The 20017-nt window shown below is 35.8% G+C and overlaps 16 non-coding genes across 16 annotated transcripts; all 16 read right to left on the reverse strand.

Moving 5' to 3' along the window:
• Positions 1–722: 722 nt before the first annotated feature.
• TRNAS-UGA (transfer RNA serine (anticodon UGA)) lies at positions 723–804 on the reverse strand. The gene has a single exon. It is a non-coding gene; the product is annotated as a tRNA-Ser (tRNA).
• A 1080-nt stretch (positions 805–1884) lies between these two features.
• Positions 1885–1966, reverse strand: TRNAS-UGA (transfer RNA serine (anticodon UGA)). The gene has a single exon. It is a non-coding gene; the product is annotated as a tRNA-Ser (tRNA).
• A 1084-nt stretch (positions 1967–3050) lies between these two features.
• Positions 3051–3132, reverse strand: TRNAS-UGA (transfer RNA serine (anticodon UGA)). The gene has a single exon. It is a non-coding gene; the product is annotated as a tRNA-Ser (tRNA).
• Positions 3133–4212: 1080 nt separating this feature from the next.
• Positions 4213–4294, reverse strand: TRNAS-UGA (transfer RNA serine (anticodon UGA)). The gene has a single exon. It is a non-coding gene; the product is annotated as a tRNA-Ser (tRNA).
• A 1080-nt stretch (positions 4295–5374) lies between these two features.
• On the reverse strand, positions 5375–5456 carry TRNAS-UGA (transfer RNA serine (anticodon UGA)). Its single transcript has one exon. It is a non-coding gene; the product is annotated as a tRNA-Ser (tRNA).
• A 168-nt stretch (positions 5457–5624) lies between these two features.
• TRNAS-UGA (transfer RNA serine (anticodon UGA)) lies at positions 5625–5706 on the reverse strand. Its single transcript has one exon. It is a non-coding gene; the product is annotated as a tRNA-Ser (tRNA).
• Positions 5707–6790: 1084 nt separating this feature from the next.
• Positions 6791–6872, reverse strand: TRNAS-UGA (transfer RNA serine (anticodon UGA)). The gene has a single exon. It is a non-coding gene; the product is annotated as a tRNA-Ser (tRNA).
• A 1080-nt stretch (positions 6873–7952) lies between these two features.
• Positions 7953–8031, reverse strand: TRNAS-UGA (transfer RNA serine (anticodon UGA)). Its single transcript has one exon. It is a non-coding gene; the product is annotated as a tRNA-Ser (tRNA).
• A 1083-nt stretch (positions 8032–9114) lies between these two features.
• On the reverse strand, positions 9115–9196 carry TRNAS-UGA (transfer RNA serine (anticodon UGA)). The gene has a single exon. It is a non-coding gene; the product is annotated as a tRNA-Ser (tRNA).
• Positions 9197–10274: 1078 nt separating this feature from the next.
• On the reverse strand, positions 10275–10356 carry TRNAS-UGA (transfer RNA serine (anticodon UGA)). The gene has a single exon. It is a non-coding gene; the product is annotated as a tRNA-Ser (tRNA).
• Positions 10357–11438: 1082 nt separating this feature from the next.
• On the reverse strand, positions 11439–11520 carry TRNAS-UGA (transfer RNA serine (anticodon UGA)). The gene has a single exon. It is a non-coding gene; the product is annotated as a tRNA-Ser (tRNA).
• Positions 11521–12600: 1080 nt separating this feature from the next.
• Positions 12601–12682, reverse strand: TRNAS-UGA (transfer RNA serine (anticodon UGA)). The gene has a single exon. It is a non-coding gene; the product is annotated as a tRNA-Ser (tRNA).
• Positions 12683–13766: 1084 nt separating this feature from the next.
• On the reverse strand, positions 13767–13848 carry TRNAS-UGA (transfer RNA serine (anticodon UGA)). The gene has a single exon. It is a non-coding gene; the product is annotated as a tRNA-Ser (tRNA).
• Positions 13849–14932: 1084 nt separating this feature from the next.
• On the reverse strand, positions 14933–15014 carry TRNAS-UGA (transfer RNA serine (anticodon UGA)). Its single transcript has one exon. It is a non-coding gene; the product is annotated as a tRNA-Ser (tRNA).
• A 2691-nt stretch (positions 15015–17705) lies between these two features.
• TRNAS-UGA (transfer RNA serine (anticodon UGA)) lies at positions 17706–17787 on the reverse strand. Its single transcript has one exon. It is a non-coding gene; the product is annotated as a tRNA-Ser (tRNA).
• A 1080-nt stretch (positions 17788–18867) lies between these two features.
• TRNAS-UGA (transfer RNA serine (anticodon UGA)) lies at positions 18868–18949 on the reverse strand. Its single transcript has one exon. It is a non-coding gene; the product is annotated as a tRNA-Ser (tRNA).
• Positions 18950–20017: the final 1068 nt, after the last annotated feature.

The raw sequence follows: 20017 nt of genomic DNA on the forward strand, positions 1-20017 counted from the left end.
CAGGTCTCCTCGCAGAACCACAAGTAAATAATTAGCTCCACAAGTGGACTTTTTAAAATGTGTCAGTGAGTAATTAATACACCTATGCACTTGCTGGGTTACCTGCAAAACATACACTGTGTGGGGTCCTGAGGACTGAGTTTGAGAACTTATGGTCTATTCCTTAATAAAGTTTGGAATTATAACAACTGACACTGCACAATTAATAGTTTGTTGATTACCAGACATTATTTCTTACCTTTCATTACATCTCTACAGCTGTAAGTCCAGATAGAAAGAATCTGCATGCATAAGTTGCCACTGAGAAACATTTATACAAGGTCACAAGCATGTACATAGAATGCAGGAAGACACTGTCTGAGATTATATGGTTTAAAAAGAAGTCCATTGTAAAACAGGATATATATGTTGGTGAGCTAAGCTGAGACTGAGAACTCAATTCTTAAACATAACATGCTTTGATTCTCTTCATCTTGAATGCATTTCGTTTTTAAACCAGCTTGAAAAGCAAATGGATTTCGAGTCCATCACCTTAACCACTTGGCCACAACTACCTTAATGTTGTTTCACTGACAAGCTGTGTGCAAAATCAATGTTTTCCTTTTTTGGTAGCTTTAACAGTAAGTTAAACTGTGGTAAATGTTAAAGCTACTTTAGTTTCATGGAAAATAAAGTAATCAAGGACAAATTAGCTTAGCTTTCTACATGCATAAAAAGCAGTACGTAGCTAGCAGGATTTGAACCTGCACGGGGAAACCCCAATGGATTTCAAGTCCATCACCTTAACCACTCAGCCACAACAACCTGACATCAATTGGGTTGTGCTACTTGGAAATCAAAACATTTTTCCTGTTGGCAGAAATATCTGATACATTTTATTTTAATTTGCTTCAATATTAATATGTAAACTTTGTGAAATATAATAGCTAGTATAGTTTAATGTCAAATATAGGTGTCAAGGACTTTTGATCTTGTACTAAATTAATTAGAAATCAAAGCCTTTAACATCACACCATGCCAACACTAGTGCTCATGAACTGTATTGTACATTTTACGGACATTTTATCAAATAATAATCATTTAAAATATATTAGGTTTTTCATTGGTCTATTCCACAGGTTCTCAAACTCGGTTCTCAGAACCCCACACAGTGCATGTTTTGCAGGTCTCCTCGCAGAACCACAAGTAAATAATTAGCTCCACAAGTGAACTTTTTAAAATGTGTCAGTGAGTAATTAATACACCTATGCACCTGCTGGGTTACCTGCAAAACATACACTGTGTGGGGTCCAGAGGACTGAGTTTGAGAACTTATGGTCTATTCCTTAATAAAGTTTGGAATTAGAACAACTGACACTGCACAATTAATAGTTTGTTGATTACCAGACATTATTTCTTACCTTTCATTACATCTCTACAGCTGTAAAACCAGATAGAAAGAATCTGCATGCACAAGTTGCCACTGAGAAACATTTATACAAGGTCACAAGCATGTACATAGAATGCAGGAAGACACTGTCTGAGATTATATGGTTTAAAAAGAAGTCCATTGTAAAACAGGATATATATGTAGGTGAGCTAAGCTGAGATTGAGAACTCAATTCTTAAACATAACATGCTTTGATTCTCTTCATCTTAAATGCATTTTGTTTTTAAACCAGCTTGAAAAGCAAATGGATTTTGAGTCCATCACCTTAACCACTCGGCCACAACTACCTTAATGTTGTTTCATTGACAAGCTGTGTGCAAAATCAATGTTTTCCTGTTTTGGTAGCTTTTACAGTAAGTTAAATTTTGGGAAATGTAAAAGCTACTTTAGTTTCATGGAAAATAAAGTTATCAAGGACAAATGAGCTTAGCTTTCTACATGCATAAAAAGCAGTACGTAGCTGGCAGGATTTGAACCTGCGCGGGGAAACACCAATGGATTTCAAGTCCATCGCCTTAACCACTCGGCCACAACTACCTGACCTCAATTGGATGGTGCTACTTGGAAATCAAAACATTTTTCCTGTTGGCAGAAATATCTGATACATTTTATATTAATTTGCTTCAATATTAATATGTAAACTTTGTGAAATATAATAGCTAGTATAGTTTAATGTCAAATATAGGTGTCAAGGACTTTTGATCTTGTACTAAATTAATTAGAAATCAGAGCCTTTAACATCACACCATGCCAACACCAGTGCTCATGAACTGTATTGTACATTTTACGGACATTTTATCAAATAATAATCATTTAAAATATATTAGGTTTTTCATTGGTCTATTCCACAGGTTCTCAAACTTGGTTCTCAGAACCCCACACAGTGCATGTTTTGCAGGTCTCCTCGCAGAACCACAAGTAAATAATTAGCTCCACAAGTGGACTTTTTAAAATGTGTCAGTGAGTAATTAATACACATATGCACCTGCTGGGTTACCTGCAAAACATACACTGTGTGGGGTCCAGAGGACTGAGTTTGAGATCTTATGGTCTATTCCTTAATAAAGTTTGGAATTAGAACAACTTACACTGCACAATTAATAGTTTGTTGATTACCAGACATTATTTCTTACCTTTCATTACATCTCTACAGCTGTAAATCCAGATAGAAAGAATCTGCATGCACAAGTTGCCACTGAGAAACATTTATACAAGGTCACAAATAAGCATGTACATAGAATGCAGGAAGACACTGTCTGAGATTATCTGGTTTAAAAAGAAGTCCATTGTAAAACAGGATATATATGTAGGTGAGCTAAGCTGAGATTGAGAACTCAATTCTTAAACATAACATGCTTTGATTCTCTTCATCTTGAATGCATTTCGTTTTTAAACCAGCTTGAAAAGCAAGTGGATTTCGAGTCCATCACCTTAACCACTTGGCCACAACTACCTTAATGTTGTTTCACTGACAAGCTGTGTGCAAAATCAATGTTTTCCTTTTTTGGTAGCTTTTACAGTAAGTTAAACTGTGGGAAATGTAAAAGCTACTTTAGTTTCATGGAAAATAAAGTAATCAAGGACAAATGAGCTTAGCTTTCTACATGCATAAAAAGCAGTACGTAGCTAGCAGGATTTGAACCTGCGCGGAAAAACCACAATGGATTTCAAGTCCATCGCCTTAACCACTCGGCCACAACTACCTGACCTCAATTGGATGGTGCTACTTGGAAATCAAAACATTTTTCCTGTTGGCAGAAATATCTGATACATTTTATTTTAATTTGCTTCAATATTAATATGTAAACTTTGTGAAATATAATAGCTAGTATAGTTTAATGTCAAATATAGGTGTCAAGGACTTTTGATCTTGTACTAAATTAATTAGAAATCAGAGCCTTTAACATTACACCATGCCAACACTAGTGCTCATGAACTGTATTGTGCATTTTACGGACATTTTATCAAATAATAATAATTTAAAATAAATTAGGTTTTTCATTGGTCAATTCCACAGGTTCTCAAACTTGGTTCTCAGAACCCCACACAGTGCATGTTTTGCAGGTCTCCTCGCAGAACCACAAGTAAATAATTAGCTCCACAAGTGGACTTTTTAAAATGTGTCAGTGAGTAATTAATACACCTATGCACTTGCTATGTTACCTGCAAAACATACACTGTGTGGGGTCCTGAGGACTGAGTTTGAGAACTTATGGTCTATTCCTTAATAAAGTTTGGAATTATAACAACTGACACTGCACAATTAATAGTTTGTTAATTACCAGACATTTTTTCTTACCTTTCATTACATCTCTACAGCTGTAAATCCAGATAGAAAGAATCTGCATGCACAAGTTGCCACTGCGAAACATTTATACAAGGTCACAAGCATGTACATAGAATGCAGGAAGACACTGTCTGAGATTATATGGTTTAAAAAGAAGTCCATTGTAAAACAGGATATATATGTAGGTGAGCTAAGCTGAGATTGAGAACTCAATTCTTAAACATAACATGCTTTGATTCTCTTCATCTTGAATGCATTTCGTTTTTAAACCAGCTTGAAAAGCAAATGGATTTCGAGTCCATCACCTTAACCACTTGGCCACAACTACCTTAATGTTGTTTCACTGACAAGCTGTGTGCAAAAGCAATGTTTTCCTTTTTTGGTAGCTTTAACAGTAAGTTAAACTGTGGTAAATGTAAAAGCTACTTTAGTTTCATGGAAAATAAAGTAATCAAGGACAAATGAGCTTAGCTTTCTACATGCATAAAAAGCAGCACGTAGCTGGCAGGATTTGAACCTGCACGGGGAAACCCCAATGGATTTCAAATCCATCGCCTTAACCACTCAGCCACAACTACCTGACATCAATTGGATGGTGCTACTTGGAAATCAAAACATTTTTCCTGTTGGCAGAAATATCTGATACATTTTATTTTAATTTGCTTCAATATTAATATGTAAACTTTGTGAAATATAATAGCTAGTATAGTTTAATGTCAAATATAGGTGTCAAGGACTTTTGATCTTATACTAAATTAATTAGAAATCAAAGCCTTTAACATCACACCATGCCAACACTAGTGCTCATGAACTGTATTGTACATTTTACGGACATTTTATCAAATAATAATCATTTAAAATATATTAGGTTTTTCATTGGTCTATTCCACAGGTTCTCAAACTCGGTTCTCAGAACCCCACACAGTGCATGTTTTGCAGGTCTCCTCGCAGAACCACAAGTAAATAATTAGCTCCACAAGTGGACTTTATAAAATGTGTCAGTGAGTAATTAATACACCTATGCACCTGCTGGGTTACCTGCAAAACATACACTGTGTGGGGTCCTGAGGACTGAGTTGGAGAACTTATGGTCTATTCCTTAATAAAGTTTGGAATTATAACAACTGACACTGCACAATTAATAGTTTGTTGATTACCAGACATTATTTCTTACCTTTCATTACATCTCTACAGCTGTAAATCCAGATAGAAAGAATCTGCATGCATAAGTTGCCACTGGGAAACATTTATACAAGGTCACAAGCATGTACATAGAATGCAGGAAGACACTGTCTGAGATTATATGGTTTAAAAAGAAGTCCATTGTAAAACAGGATATATATGTAGGTGAGCTAAGCTGAGATTGAGAACTCAATTCTTAAACATAACATGCTTTGATTCTCTTCATCTTGAATGCATTTTGTTTTTAAACCAGCTTGGAAAGCAAATGGATTTTGAGTCCATCACCTTAACCACTCGGCCACAACTACCTTAATGTTGTTTCATTGACAAGCTGTGTGCAAAATCAATGTTTTCCTTTTTTGGTAGCTTTTACAGTAAGTTAAACTTTGGGAAATGTAAAAGCTACTTTAGTTTCATGGAAAATAAAGTTATCAAGGACAAATGAGCTTAGCTTTCTACATGCATAAAAAGCAGTACGTAGCTGGCAGGATTTGAATCTGCGTGGGGAAACCCCAATGGATTTCAAGTCCATCACCTTAACCACTCGGCCACAACTACCTTAATGTTATTTCACTGACAAGCTGTGTGCAAAATCAATGTTTTCCTTTTTTGGTAGCTTTTACAGTAAGTTATACTTTGGGAAATGTAAAACCTACTTTAGTTTCATGGAAAATAAAGTTATCAAGGACAAATGAGCTTAGATTTCTACATGCATAAAAAGCAGTACGTAGCTAGCAGGATTTGAACCTGCGCGGAGAAACCACAATGGATTTCAAGTCCATCGCCTTAACCACTCGGCCACAACTACCTGACCTCAATTGGATGGTGCTACTTGGAAATCAAAACATTTTTCCTGTTGGCAGAAATATCTGATACATTTTATTTTAATTTGCTTCAATATTAATATGTAAACTTTGTGAAATATAATAGCTAGTATAGTTTAATGTCAAATATAGGTGTCAAGGACTTTTGATCTTGTACTAAATTAATTAGAAATCAGAGCCTTTAACATTACACCATGCCAACACTAGTGCTCATGAACTGTATTGTGCATTTTACGGACATTTTATCAAATAATAATAATTTAAAATAAATTAGGTTTTTCATTGGTCAATTCCACAGGTTCTCAAACTTGGTTCTCAGAACCCCACACAGTGCATGTTTTGCAGGTCTCCTCGCAGAACCACAAGTAAATATTTAGCTCCACAAGTGGACTTTTTAAAATGTGTCAGTGAGTAATTAATACACCTATGCACTTGCTATGTTACCTGCAAAACATACACTGTGTGGGGTCCTGAGGACTGAGTTTGAGAACTTATGGTCTATTCCTTAATAAAGTTTGGAATTATAACAACTGACACTGCACAATTAATAGTTTGTTGATTACCAGACATTATTTCTTACCTTTCATTACATCTCTACAGCTGTAAGTCCAGATAGAAAGAATCTGCATGCATAAGTTGCCACTGAGAAGCATTTATACAAGGTCACAAACAAGCATGTACATAGAATGCAGGAAGACACTGTCTGAGATTATGTGGTTTAAAAAGAAGTCCATTGTAAAACAGGATATATATGTAGGTGAGCTAAGCTGAGATTGAGAACTCAATTCTTAAACATAACATGCTTTGATTCTCTTCATCTTGAATGCATTTCGTTTTTAAACCAGCTTGAAAAGCAAATGGATTTCGAGTCCATCACCTTAACCACTTGGCCACAACTACCTTAATGTTGTTTCACTGACAAGCTGTGTGCAAAATCAATGTTTTCCTTTTTTGATAGCTTTAACAGTAAGTTAAACTGTGGTAAATGTAAAAGCTACTTTAGTTTCATGGAAAATAAAGTAATCAAGGACAAATGAGCTTAGCTTTCTACATGCATAAAAAGCAGTACGTAGTTGGCAGGATTTGAACCTGCACGGGGAAACCCAAATGGATTTCAAGTCCATCACCTTAACCACTCAGCCACAACAACCTGACATCAATTGGATGGTGCTACTTGGAAATCAAAACATTTTTCCTGTTGGCAGAAATATCTGATACATTTTATTTTAATTTGCTTCAATATTAATATGTAAACTTTGTGAAATATAATAGCTAGTATAGTTTAATGTCAAATATAGGTGTCAAGGACTTTTGATCTTGTACTAAATTAATTAGAAATCAAAGCCTTTAACATCACACCATGCCAACACTAGTGCTCATGAACTGTATTGTACATTTTACGGACATTTTATCAAATAATAATCATTTAAAATATATTAGGTTTTTCATTGGTCTATTCCACAGGTTCTCAAACTCGGTTCTCAGAACCCCACACAGTGCATGTTTTGCAGGTCTCCTCGCAGAACCACAAGTAAATAATTAGCTCCACAAGTGGACTTTTTAAAATGTGTCAGTGAGTAATTAATACACATATTCACCTGCTGGGTTACCTGCAAAACATACACTGTGTGGGGTCCAGAGGACTGAGTTGGAGAACTTATGGTCTATTCCTTAATAAAGTTTGGAATTAGAACAACTGACACTGCACAATTAATAGTTTGTTGATTACCAGACATTATTTCTTACCTTTCATTACATCTCTACAGCTGTAAAACCAGATAGAAAGAATCTGCATGCCCAAGTTGCCACTGAGAAACATTTATACAAGGTCACAAGCATGTACATAAAATGCAGGAAGACACTGTCTGAGATTATATGGTTTAAAAAGAAGTCCATTGTAAAACAGGATATATATGTAGGTGAGCTAAGCTGAGATTGAGAACTCAATTCTTAAACATAACATGCTTTGATTCTCTTCATCTTGAATGCATTTCGTTTTTAAACCAGCTTGAAAAGCAAATGGATTTCGAGTCCATCACCTTAGCCACTTGGCCACAACTACCTTAATGTTGTTTCACTGACAAGCTGTGTGCAAAATCAATGTTTTCCTTTTTTGGTAGCTTTAACAGTAAGTTAAACTGTGGTAAATGTAAAAGCTACTTTAGTTTCATGGAAAATAAAGTAATCAAGGACAAATGAGCTTAGCTTTCTACATGCATAAAAAGCAGTACGTAGCTTGCAGGATTTGAACCTGCGCGGGGAAACTCCAATGGATTTCAAGTCCATCACCTTAACCACTTGGCCACAACTAACTGACATCAATTGGTTGGTGCTATTTGGAAATCAAAACATTTTTCCTGTTGGCAGAAATATCTGATACATTTTATTTTAATTTGCTTCAATATTAATATGTAAACTTTGTGAAATATAATAACTAGTATAGTTTAATGTCAAATATAGGTGTCAAGGACATTTGATCTTGTACTAAATTAATTAGAAATCAGAGCCTTTAACATCACACCATGCCAACACTAGTGCTCATGAACTGTATTGTGCATTTTACGGACATTTTATCAAATAATAATCATTTAAAATATATTAGGTTTTTCATTGGTCTATTCCACAGGTTCTCAAACTCGGTTCTCAGAACCCCACACAGTGCATGTTTTGCAGGTCTCCTCGCAGAACCACAAGTAAATAATTAGCTCCACAAGTGGACTTTTTAAAATGTGTCAGTGAGTAATTAATACACCTATGCACCTGCTGGGTTACCTTCAAAATATACACTGTGTGGGGTCCTGAGGACTGAGTTTGAGAACTTATGGTCTATTCCTTAATAAAGTTTGGAATTATAACAACTGACACTGCACAATTAATAGTTTGTTGATTACCAGACATTATTTCTTACCTTTCATTACATCTCTACAGCTGTAAGTCCAGATAGAAAGAATCTGCATGCATAAGTTGCCACTGGGAAACATTTATACAAGGTCACAAGCATGTACATAGAATGCAGGAAGACACTGTCTGAGATTATATGGTTTAAAAAGAAGTCCATTGTAAAACAGGATATATATGTAGGTGAGCTAAGCTGAGATTGAGAACTCAATTCTTAAACATAACATGCTTTGATTCTCTTCATCTTGAATGCATTTCGTTTTTAAACCAGCTTGAAAAGCAAATGGATTTTGAGTCCATCACCTTAACCACTCGGCCACAACTACCTTAATGTTGTTTCACTGACAAGCTGTGTGCAAAATCAATGTTTTCCTTTTTTGGTAGCTTTTACAGTAAGTTATACTTTGGGAAATGTAAAAGCTACTTTAGTTTCATGGAAAATAAAGTTATCAAGGACAAATGAGCTTTGCTTTCTACATGCATAAAAAGCAGTACGTAGCTGGCAGGATTTGAACATGCGCGGGGAAACCCCAATGGATTTCAAGTCCATCGCCTTAACCACTTGGCCACAACTACCTGACCTCAATTGGATGGTGCTACTTGGAAATCAAAACATTTTTCCTGTTGGCAGAAATACCTGATACATTTTATTTTAATTTGCTTCGATATTAATATGTAAACTTTGTGAAATATAATAGCTAGTATAGTTTAATGTCAAATATAGGTGTCAAGGACTTTTGATCTTGTACTAAATTAATTAGAAATCAGAGCCTTTAACATCACACCATGCCAACACTAGTGCTCATGAACTGTATTGTACATTTTACGGACATTTTATCAAATCATTTAAAATATATTAGGTTTTTCATTGGTCTATTCCACAGGTTCTCAAACTCGGTTCTCAGAACCCCACCCAGTGCATGTTTTGCAGGTCTCCTCGCAGAACCACAAGTAAATAATTAGCTCCACAAGTGGACTTTTTAAAATGTGTCAGTGAGTAATTAATACACCTGTGCACCTGCTGGGTTACCTGCAAAACATACACTGTGTGGGGTCCTGAGAACTGAGTTTGAGAACCTATGGTCCATTCCTTAATAAAGTTTGGAATTATAACAACTGACACTGCACAATTAATAGTTTGTTAATTACCAGACATTTTTTCTTACCTTTCATTACATCTCTACAGCTGTAAATCCAGATAGAAAGAATCTGCATGCACAAGTTGCCACTGAGAAGCATTTATACAAGGTCACAAACAAGCATGTACATAGAATGCAGGAAGACACTGTCTGAGATTATGTGGTTTAAAAAGAAGTCCATTGTAAAACAGGATATATATGTAGGTGAGCTAAGCTGAGATTGAGAACTCAATTCTTAAACATAACATGCTTTGATTCTCTTCATTTTGAATGCATTTCGTTTTTAAACCAGCTTGAAAAGCAAATGGATTTCGAGTCCATCACCTTAACCACTTGGCCACATCTACCTTAATGTTGTTTCACTGACAAGCTGTGTGCAAAATCAATGTTTTCCTTTTTTGATAGCTTTAACAGTAAGTTAAACTGTGGTAAATGTAAAAGCTACTTTAGTTTCATGGAAAATAAAGTAATCAAGGACAAATGAGCTTAGCTTTCTACATGCATAAAAAGCAGTACGTAGCTGGCAGGATTTGAACCTGCACAGGGAAACCCCAATGGATTTCAAGTCCATCACCTTAACCACTCAGCCACAACAACCTGACATCAATTGGATGGTGCTACTTGGAAATCAAAACATTTTTCCTGTTGGCAGAAATATCTGATACATTTTATTTTAATTTGCTTCAATATTAATATGTAAACTTTGTGAAATATAATAGCTAGTATAGTTTAATGTCAAATATAGGTGTCAAGGACTTTTGATCTTGTACTAAATTAATTAGAAATCAAAGCCTTTAACATCACACCATGCCAACACTAGTGCTCATGAACTGTATTGTACATTTTACGGACATTTTATCAAATAATAATCATTTAAAATATATTAGGTTTTTCATTGGTCTATTCCACAGGTTCTCAAACTCGGTTCTCAGAACCCCACACAGTGCATGTTTTGCAGGTCTCCTCGCAGAACCACAAGTAAATAATTAGCTCCACAAGTGGACTTTTTAAAATGTGTCAGTGAGTAATTAATACACCTATGCACCTGCTGGGTTACCTGCAAAACATACACTGTGTGGGGTCCTGAGGACTGAGTTGGAGAACTTATGGTCTATTCCTTAATAAAGTTTGGAATTATAACAACTGACACTGCACAATTAATAGTTTGTTGATTACCAGACATTATTTCTTACCTTTCATTACATCTCTACAGCTGTAAGTCCAGATAGAAAGAATCTGCATGCATAAGTTGCCACTGGGAAACATTTATACAAGGTCACAAGCATGTACATAGAATGCAGGAAGACACTGTCTGAGATTATATGGTTTAAAAAGAAGTCCATTGTAAAACAGGATATATATATGTAGGTGAGCTAAGCTGAGATTGAGAACTCAATTCTTAAACATAACATGCTTTGATTCTCTTCATCTTGAATGCATTTTGTTTTTAAACCAGCTTGGAAAGCAAATGAATTTTGAGTCCATCACCTTAACCACTCGGCCACAACTACCTTAATGTTGTTTCATTGACAAGCTGTGTGCAAAATCAATGTTTTCCTTTTTTGGTAGCTTTTACAGTAAGTTAAACTTTGGGAAATGTAAAAGCTACTTTAGTTTCATGGAAAATAACGTTATCAAGGACAAATGAGCTTAGCTTTCTACATGCATAAAAAGCAGTACGTAGCTGGCAGGATTTGAATCTGCGTGGGGAAACCCCAATAGATTTCAAGCCCATCGCCTTAACCACTCGGCCACAACTACCTGAACTCAATTGGATGGTGCTACTTGGAAATCAAAACATTTTTCCTGTTGGCAGAAATATCTGATACATTTTATTTTAATTTGCTTCAATATTAATATGTAAACTTTGTGAAATATAATAGCTAGTATAGTTTAATGTCAAATATAGGTGTCAAGGACTTTTGATCTTGTACTAAATTAATTAGAAATCAGAGCCTTTAACATCACACCATGCCAACACTAGTGCTCATGAACTGTATTGTGCATTTTACGGACATTTTATCAAATAATAATCATTTAAAATATATTAGGTTTTTCATTGGTCTATTCCACAGGTTCTCAAACTCGGTTCTCAGAACCCCACACAGTGCATGTTTTGCAGGTCTCCTCGCAGAACCACAAGTAAATAATTAGCTCCACAAGTGGACTTTTTAAAATGTGTCAGTGAGTAATTAATACACATATTCACCTGCTGGGTTACCTGCAAAACATACACTGTGTGGGGTCCAGAGGACTGAGTTGGAGAACTTATGGTCTATTCCTTAATAAAGTTTGGAATTAGAACAACTGACACTGCACAATTAATAGTTTGTTGATTACCAGACATTATTTCTTACCTTTCATTACATCTCTACAGCTGTAAAACCAGATAGAAAGAATCTGCATGCCCAAGTTGCCACTGAGAAACATTTATACAAGGTCACAAGCATGTACATAAAATGCAGGAAGACACTGTCTGAGATTATATGGTTTAAAAAGAAGTCCATTGTAAAACAGGATATATATGTAGGTGAGCTAAGCTGAGATTGAGAACTCAATTCTTAAACATAACATGCTTTGATTCTCTTCATCTTGAATGCATTTCGTTTTTAAACCAGCTTGAAAAGCAAATGGATTTCGAGTCCATCACCTAAACCACTTGGCCACAACTACATTAATGTTGTTTCACTGACAAGCTGTGTGCAAAATCAATGTTTTCCTTTTTTGGTAGCTTTTACAGTAAGCTAAACTTTGGGAAATGTAAAAGCTACTTTAGTCTCATTGAAAATAAAGTTATCAAGGACAAATGAGCTTAGCTTTCTACATGCATAAAAAGCAGTACGTAGGTGGCAGGATTTGAACCTGCGCGGGGAAACCCCAATGGAATTCAAATCCATCACCTTAACCACTTGGCCACAACTACCTGACCTCAATTGGTTGGTGCTACTTGGAAATCAAAACATTTTTCCTGTTGGCAGAAATATCTGATACATTTTATTTTAATTTGCTTCAATATTAATATGTAAACTTTGTGAAATATAATAGCTAGTATAGTTTAATGTCAAATATAGGTGTCAAGGACTTTTGATCTTGTACTAAATTAATTAGAAATCAGAGCCTTTAACATCACACCATGCCAACACTAGTGCTCATGAACTGTATTGTACATTTTACGGACATTTTATCAAATAATAATCATTTAAAATATATTAGGTTTTTCATTGGTCTATTCCACAGGTTCTCAAACTTGGTTCTCAGAACCCCACACAGTGCATGTTTTGCAGGTCTCCTCGCAGAACCACAAGTAAATAATTAACTCCACAAGTGGACTTTTTAAAATGTGTCAGTGCGTAATTAATATACCTGTGCACCTGCTGGGTTACCTGCAAAACATACACTGTGTGGGGTCCTGAGAACTGAGTTTGAGAACCTATGGTCCATTCCTTAATAAAGTTTGGAATTATAACAACTGACACTGCACAATTAATAGTTTGTTAATTACCAGACATTTTTTCTTACCTTTCATTACATCTCTACAGCTGTAAATCCAGATAGAAAGAATCTGCATGCACAAGTTGCCACTGAGAAGCATTTATACAAGGTCACAAACAAGCATGTACATAGAATGCAGGAAGACACTGTCTGAGATTATATGGTTTAAAAAGAAGTCCATTGTAAAACAGGATATATATGTAGGTGAGCTAAGCTGAGATTGAGAACTCAATTCTTAAACATAACATGCTTTGATTCTCTTCATCTTGAATGCATTTCGTTTTTAAACCAGCTTGAAAAGCAAATGGATTTCGAGTCCATCACCTTAACCACTTTGCCACAACTACCTTAATGTTGTTTCACTGACAAGCTGTGTGCAAAATCACTGTTTTCCTTTTTTGGTAGCTTTAACAGTAAGTTAAATTGTGGTAAATGTAAAAGCTACTTTAGTTTCATGGAAAATAAAGTAATCAAGGACAAATGAGCTTAGCTTTCTACATGCATAAAAAGCAGTACGTAGCTTGCAGGATTTGAACCTGCACGGGGAAACCCCAATGGATTTCAAGTCCATCACCTTAACCACTCAGCCACAACAACCTGACATCAATTGGATGGTGCTACTTGGAAATCAAAACATTTTTCCTGTTGGCAGAAATATCTGATACATTTTATTTTAATTTGCTTCAATATTAATATGTAAACTTTGTGAAATATAATAGCTAGTATAGTTTAATGTCAAATATAGGTGTCAAGGACTTTTGATCTTGTACTAAATTAATTAGAAATCAAAGCCTTTAACATCACACCATGCCAACACTAGTGCTCATGAACTGTATTGTACATTTTACGGACATTTTATCAAATAATAATCATTTAAAATATATTAGGTTTTTCATTGGTCTATTCCACAGGTTCTCAAACTCGGTTCTCAGAACCCACACAGTGCATGTTTTGCAGGTCTCCTCGCAGAACCACAAGTAAATAATTAGCTCCACAAGTGAACTTTTTAAAATGTGTCAGTGAGTAATTAATACACCTATGCACCTGCTGGGTTACCTGCAAAACATACACTGTGTGGGGTCCAGAGGACTTAGTTGGAGAACTTATGGTCTATTCCTTAATAAAGTTTGGAATTAGAACAACTGACACTGCACAATTAATAGTTTGTTGATTACCAGACATTATTTCTTACCTTTCATTACATCTCTACAGCTGTAAAACCAGATAGAAAGAATCTGCATGCACAAGTTGCCACTGAGAAACATTTATACAAGGTCACAAGCATGTACTGTACATAGAATGCAGGAAGACACTGTCTGAGATTATATGGTTTAAAAAGAAGTCCATTGTAAAACAGGATATATATGTAGGTGAGCTAAGCTGAGATTGAGAACTCAATTCTTAAACATAACATGCTTTGATTCTCTTCATCTTGAATGCATTTCGTTTTTAAACCAGCTTGAAAAGCAAATGGATTTCGAGTCCATCACCTAAACCACTTGACCACAGCTACCTTAATGTTGTTTCACTGACAAGCTGGGTGCAAAATCAATGTTTTCCTTTTTTGGTAGCTTTTACAGTAAGTTAAACTTTGGGAAATGTAAAAGCTACTTTAGTTTCATGGAAAATAAAGTTATCAAGGACAAATGAGCTTAGCTTTCTACATGCATAAAAAGCAGTACGTAGCTGGCAGGATTTGAATCTGCGTGGAGAAACCCCAATGGATTTCAAGTCCATCGCCTTAACCACTCGGCCACAACTACCTTAACTCAATTGGATGGTGCTACTTGGAAATCAAAACATTTTTCCTGTTGGCAGAAATATCTGATACATTTTATTTTAATTTGCTTCAATATTAATATGTAAACTTTGTGAAATATAATAGCTAGTATAGTTTAATGTCAAATATAGGTGTCAAGGACTTTTGATCTTGTACTAAATTAATTAGAAATCAAAGCCTTTAACATCACACCATGCCAACACTAGTGCTCATGAACTGTATTGTACATTTTACGGACATTTTATCAAATAATAATCATTTAAAATATATTAGGTTTTTCATTGGTCTATTCCACAGGTTCTCAAACTCGGTTCTCAGAACCCCACACAGTGCATGTTTTGCAGGTCTCCTCGCAGAACCACAAGTAAATAATTAGCTCCACAAGTGAACTTTTTAAAATGTGTCAGTGAGTAATTAATACACCTATGCACCTGCTGGGTTACCTGCAAAACATACACTGTGTGGGGTCCAGAGGAATGAGTTGGAGAACTTATGGTCTATTCCTTAATAAAGTTTGGAATTAGAACAACTGACACTGCACAATTAATAGTTTGTTGATTACCAGACATTATTTCTTACCTTTCATTACATCTCTACAGCTGTAAAACCAGATAGAAAGAATCTGCATGCACAAGTTGCCACTGAGAAACATTTATACAAGGTCACAAGCATAGGACGCCAGGACTATTAGGACGCTGCAGTGGCTGTTTTATGAAGTGGCTAGTTATAAAGTGGCAGCCCAAAACAGCAGTGTTATACCTGTGTTTCATTAGTTACATTTTCAACTGATATTCAAAATTGACTCCTGTCTCTCCTTCTTGTCAACAGGTAAATATTTGCAGAACATTGATACTCTGTTAGTAAAATCTTGCTGGTAAATATTTGCAGAACATTGATACTCTGTTAGTAAAATCTTGCTGGTAAATATTTGCAGAACATTGATACTCTGTTAGTAAAATCTTGCTGGTAAATATTTGCAGAACATTGATACTCTGTTAGTAAAATCTTGCTGGTAAATATTTGCAGAACATTGCTCATTAAATTGTATGTTTTTAAAATTGTTTAAGTTGTTTAATATCTGTAGTGTGCAAAAACTTATAGTTGTTGACTGGGGTTTTCAAACCTCACATTTGTTAGCTGATTAACACCTTTCGGTGGTAGGGTTGCTGTGTGGGGGAGGGGGTTGTAATCAGGACATATGTTTGTAGAGCTATTTAGTCAGTAAAGCATAGGACGCCAGGACTATTACGTCGCTGCAGTGGCTATTTTATGAAGTGGCTAGTTATAAAGTGGCAGCCCAAAACAGCAGTGTTATACCTGTGTTAAACCGAAGGAAAACAGAAGGCAAACAACCAAACAAGATCACAGAAGGACTGCATCACAACCTCAAAACTCTGGAACTTAATGTGGCCTCTCCTCGCATCAAACATGAGAACACCAAGACCAGGCTTAGCACCTCTCTGGCTGAGAACATCAAGCCCGCCCCCGGGCCTAATCCCCAAGTTGAACAAGGAACTGTGGGGCACAGGACCAGGTTCAGCAGGGACATCCCTATTGCTTCTAAGTATTGAGTATGCCCCCACATTATCCTACCCACCCGTACTAAGATCTAATCAAAATGTTAGCCCAATCCTACTCTGCCACTAGTTACCTGTTTTTTTTTTTTTTTTCCTCCATTGCTCGCTTCCACTCCACCATGTGTTTTTCCTGTAATGTTTACCTACACTGATTGCACACCTTTCCATTGTGCCCTACATGCAGGGTACATCATACTACAACATAAGCATCAGTTTTCCCACATTTGACCTTGGCCCTTGTATGGCTCACCTCCCACAGTGTAACCTCCAAAGTGCGCCCAACATGGCTGCCCCATATGGTACACTTGTGGATGGGATGAAAAATACATAGGCCTGATGGTTTTGATGGAACCCTACTCTGAACTGTAGGACTCTGAAATCACCCCCATTTTGTGTCATCACTTCTAGGGGTGGACTATCCCACCCTGGGTAATCCTACGCCGAGCGCCTAATATGGCTGCTGCACCTGGTACCTTGTGAGGGTGGAATACACAACCCTTGGAAGTTATTACCCAAAATGCCTGCACCAATCCTGCGTTATGCTTTCTGTGGGCTTAAGGTTTTCTTTTATGTCTGTTGCTTGTCAATTGTTGTATTACTCAAATCCTCTGTATCATGTGCATTGTTTTTGATGTCTGTAAAGCGCCTTGAGTCCTGTTGGAGAAAGAGCGCTATATAAATAAAATTATTATTATTATTATTATTATTACATAGAATGCAGGAAGACACTGTCTGAGATTATATGGTTTAAAAAGAAGTCCATTGTAAAACAGGATATATATGTAGGTGAGCTAAGCTGAGATTGAGAACTCAATTCTTAAACATAACATGCTTTGATTCTCTTCATCTTGAATGCATTTCGTTTTTAAACCAGCTTGAAAAGCAAATGGATTTCGAGTCCATCACCTAAACCACTTGACCACAACTACCTTAATGTTGTTTCACTGACAAGCTGGGTGCAAAATCAATGTTTTCCTTTTTTGGTAGCTTTTACAGTAAGTTAAACTTTGGGAAATGTAAAAGCTACTTTAGTTTCATGGAAAATAAAGTTATCAAGGACAAATGAGCTTAGCTTTCTACATGCATAAAAAGCAGTACGTAGCTGGCAGGATTTGAATCTGCGTGGAGAAACCCCAATGGATTTCAAGTCCATCGCCTTAACCACTCGGCCACAACTACCTTAACTCAATTGGGTGGTGCTACTTGGAAATCAAAACATTTTTCCTGTTGGCAGAAATATCTGATACATTTTATTTTAATTTGCTTCAATATTAATATGTAAAGTTTGTGAAATATAATAGCTAGTATAGTTTAATGTCAAATATAGGTGTCAAGGACTTTTGATCTAGTACTAAATTAATTAGAAATCAGAGCCTTTAACATCACACCATGCCAATACTAGTGCTCATGAACTGTATTGTACATTTTACGGACATTTTATCAAATAATAATCATTTAAAATATATTAGGTTTTTCATTGGTCTATTCCACAGGTTCTCAAACTCGGTTCTCAGAACCCCACACAGTGCATGTTTTGCAGGTCTCCTCGCAGAACCACAAGTAAATAATTAGCTCCACAAGTGGACTTTTTAAAATGTGTCAGTGAGTAATTAATACACATATGCACCTGCTGGGTTACCTGCAAAACATACACTGTGTGGGGTCCAGAGGACTGAGTTGGAGAACTTATGGTCTATTCCTTAATAAAGTTTGGAATTAGAACAACTGACACTGCACAATTAATAGTTTGTTGATTACCAGACATTATTTCTTACCTTTCATTACATCTCTACAGCTGTAAAACCAGATAGAAAGAATCTGCATGCACAAGTTGCTACTGAGAAACATTTATACAAGGTCACAAGCATGTACATAAAATGCAGGAAGACACTGTCTGAGATTATATGGTTTAAAAAGAAGTCCATTGTAAAACAGGATATATATGTAGGTGAGCTAAGCTGAGATTGAGAACTCAATTCTTAAACATAACATGCTTTGATTCTATTCATCTTGAATGCATTTCGTTTTTAAACCAGCTTGAAAAGCAAATGGATTTCGAGTCCATCACCTAAACCACTTGGCCACAACTACATTAATGTTGTTTCACTGACAAGCTGTGTGCAAAATCAATGTTTTCCTTTTTTGGTAGCTTTTACAGTAAGTTAAACTTTGGGAAATGTAAAAGCTACTTTAGTCTCATGGAAAATAAAGTTATCAAGGACAAATGAGCTTAGCTTTCTACATGCATAAAAAGCAGTACGTAGCTGGCAGGATTTGAACCTGCGCGGGGAAACTCCAATGGATTTCAAGTCGATCACCTTAACCACTTGGCCACAACTACCTGACCTCAATTGGTTGGTGCTATTTGGAAATCAAATTTTTTTTCCTGTTGGCAGAAATATCTGATACATTTTATTTTAATTTGCTTCAATATTAATATGTAAACTTTGTGAAATATAATAACTAGTATAGTTTAATGTCAAATATAGGTGTCAAGGACTTTTGATCTTGTACTAAATTAATTAGAAATCAGAGCCTTTAACATCACACCATGCCAACACTAGTGCTCATGAACTGTATTGTGCATTTTACGGACATTTTATCAAATAATAATCATTTAAAATATATTAGGTTTTTCATTGGTCTATTCCACAGGTTCTCAAACTCGGTTCTCAGAACCCAACACAGTGCATGTTTTGCAGGTCTCCTCGCAGAACCACAAGTAAATAATTAGCTCCACAAGTGGACTTTTTAAAATGTGTCAGTGAGTAATTAATACACCTATGCACCTCTCTGGGTTACCTTCAAAATATACACTGTGTGGGGTCCTGAGGACTGAGTTTGAGAACTTATGGTCTATTCCTTAATAAATTTTGGAATTATAACAACTGACACTGCACAATTAATAGTTTGTTGATTACCAGACATTATTTCTTACCTTTCATTACATCTCTACAGCTGTAAGTCCAGATAGAAAGAATCTGCATGCATAAGTTGCCACTGGGAAACATTTATACAAGGTCACAAGCATGTACATAGAATGCAGGAAGACACTGTCTGAGATTATATGGTTTAAAAAGAAGTCCATTGTAAAACAGGATATATATGTAGGTGAGCTAAGCTGAGATTGAGAACTCAATTCTTAAACATAACATGCTTTGTTTCTCTTCATCTTGAATGCATTTCTTTTTTAAACCAGCTTGAAAAGCAAATGGATTTTGAGTCCATCACCTTAACCACTCGGCCACAACTACCTTAATGTTGTTTCACTGACAAGCTGTGTGCAAAATCAATGTTTTCCTTTTTTGGTAGCTTTTACAGTAAGTTATACTTTGGGAAATGTAAAAGCTACTTTAGTTTCATGGAAAATAAAGTTATCAAGGACAAATGAGCTTTGCTTTCTACATGC

The sequence above is a fragment of the Pseudophryne corroboree genome, chromosome 11 (assembly GCF_028390025.1).
Source record: "Pseudophryne corroboree isolate aPseCor3 chromosome 11, aPseCor3.hap2, whole genome shotgun sequence".
Taxonomy (NCBI): Eukaryota; Metazoa; Chordata; class Amphibia; order Anura; family Myobatrachidae; genus Pseudophryne; species Pseudophryne corroboree.